Source organism: Cricetulus griseus (genome assembly GCF_003668045.3).
Source record: "Cricetulus griseus strain 17A/GY chromosome 1 unlocalized genomic scaffold, alternate assembly CriGri-PICRH-1.0 chr1_1, whole genome shotgun sequence".
Taxonomy (NCBI): domain Eukaryota; kingdom Metazoa; phylum Chordata; class Mammalia; order Rodentia; family Cricetidae; genus Cricetulus; species Cricetulus griseus.
In genome coordinates, this window is record NW_023276807.1 from 257,337,152 (window position 1) to 257,339,953 (window position 2,802).

Consider the following 2,802-nt stretch of genomic DNA (forward strand, 5'->3'; position numbering starts at 1 on the left):
ATGGGAGAGCCACCAGCATGGGGCTGGGTGTACAGGCAGGGGGTGGAGCATGTGCTTAGCATGAGTTTAATCCCCATGACCAAGTGAAAAGAATTCAAGGAAGAGGAGGAGAAGAAAGAAAAGGCCGTTGGAAATGTCTTGTGTATTCTTTCAGAAAGTATCTTTGTATAAAAAAAATGAACATGCTTTTCAAGACATAAGTGGGAATTGTTTTAAATTGGTTGTTGTCATTGAACAATACATACAGCATTTGTATATATAACATTTACTATAGCCCATTTACTTAACTACCTACCTACTTACCTGTACCTATTTATCATTGAGACATGGCTTCACAGTGTAGTACAGACCGGTCTTGAATACCCAGTTGTCTTGCCTCAGCTTCTAAAGGGCTGGTCCCTACTTTTTCATTTCATGTAGCAGTCTCTCATTTAACTAGACCAGTATTTTGATTTAGTTCACTGATATTGTACACCATCCTCTTCCATGCTTCCCTCTACAATGGTGTTAATGCACTTTTTGGCTAAATGTAAAGACAGAAAACCACAAGTCGCAATTTCAATTTGATTAACTTAATGGCTTCAACAAAATTGTTGCTCAGAGAAATTTTGTTTATTCTCCCCCCAATTTTTTATTAGATTGTTCCCTCGCCATATTTTCTCAAAACATCTTCAGATTGTTTTCAGTTTGGCAGTTGAAATTCTTTTGTTGAGTGTTCTCTAGTGCTTTAATCATGAAAAGAATTGAACACTGGCTCCCATATCTTCAGTCTCTTAGGTAGGGTTTTGTCCTACTCAGTCTTCTGTTTGAATTGTCTTGTTTCTTAATCATACAGGAAATACAAGGCAAATGTTTTTATCCATTTATTTCCACATTGAATATTTTTAAATATATCCATACTCACTTGATTAACCTTTTCTTTTATTGTTTCTGAAGTTGAGAGATCTTATTTAAAGCCATTTCTTCCCTAAATAAGTCTAAAATAAGTGGATGATTGTTTAGTGCTTTAATTTGTGGGTATAAAATATTGAAGCAGGAGAGAGCCAGAGAGCAGATTCCCCAAAGATGGTCTCTGACTTCCTCCATACATGTGCCATAGCATGTATGCACCAGCCCTTAGACAAAATAAATAAATAAAAAATTAAAGATAAAACAAAACGCTAGAATATTAATTTAAAAAGAGAAAATAGTAACCCAACCTTCTTCCTCCTAACTAACTAGCACAATCATGTCTTAATTTTATGTTTGTTGTTGTGACGAGCATCCTGACTGAAATCATCTTGAGGAGGAAAAGGATTATTTACTACATTTCCACCTCACAATCCATCATTGATAGTAATTATTAGTCATGGATGTTTGTCTTGCTTTCTGTCTTTCATTTGCAAACACTGAATCAGACTTCCTTTCTTGGGACAAATCCCATGATGTATTCTTCTTTTTCTGCCTCTGGCCTCTATTTTATTGAGGATGGTCACAATGCCATCCATCCGTGAAGGATACTAATTAATAGTCATCTTTCTTTTTTTTCTCTAAAACCATTGGTGGTTTTGCTCTTAGGATAGTATTGGATTCACAGACCAAGCCAGAAGTATTCCTTCTCTTCCTGTTGTCTGAAAGAAATTCTAGAGAAGAGATGTATTTTTTTCTCTTTTGAGGCCTTACCCTGCCTGGGGAGTGGAGGGGGGATGGCTAGGGGCAAGTAGGATGTTGTGGGGGGGAGAGGAGGGAGAGGGAGAAGGGATTGACATCTGCAGCAAGCTTGTTCCTAATTTGAACTAATAAAATAAATTTTTTTTTTTTAAATCAGAGAAAAAAAAAAAAGAAAAGAAAATGTCCCACAGGCTTGCCTACTGATCTTATGGAGACATTTTCTCAATTGAGGTACCCTCCTCTGTAGCCTGTATCAGGTTGACATAAAACTAGCCAGTATAGCCATTAATTATTGATTTAATGGGTATAGTGATATTCATATTATCTTTTTGTCTATGTGAGTCTCAACATATTTGTCTTCCAAATAATTTATTATCATCTACCACATTTGCTTATTATTCTACTAATACAGTATCTATAGTAATAAATACCCCTTCTTCATTGCTAATGTTACTAAATTTGTCATCATTTGTTTTCTAAGTATAGCTAGAAATACTGATTCCATTGATCTTTGTTTTTAAATTAGTTTTGGGTTTTATTTTTCTGTATTGACTTCATTGTTTGAATTTTTTTTATATATATTTACTGCCTTACTTTGGACTTGCCATTATTTCTTTCTAGTTTCCTATAGTAGCAGCTATTGATTCATTTTAAATCTTTCTTTTTAAAGGTTTTTCTAACAGATACATTTATGCTACAAATTTCCATCTCAGTACTGCTGTCACCAACCCCTACAAACACTGAGAAGCAGTGTTTTGTTTGTTTGAAACATTTCAACTTGCCTTCAGACATTTGTCTAATATCCGTGCTATTTAGAAGTAAGTTTAATCTCTTCTTGAACATTTTCTCCACTTTTGTCTTGCAATCAGTTTCTATCTAACTTCTACAGTGGTTTGAGAGCAGACATTGCATGGGTTCTGAGATGGGGGAGGTCCTTCTGTGTGTATACTTGTCTTATTGGCTGATAAATAAAGTACTGTTGGCCAATAGGGAAGCAAGTTTGGAGAGACTAGTAGTTGAGGAGGATTCTGGGAGATGTAGTAAGAAAAGAGGAGCCGCCATGTGAGCCTGACAAGAGAGGATGCATTCCTCTGGTGTCCTCAATCAGATAAGTCTTTATAAAAACATATAGATTAATAATTATGGTTGATA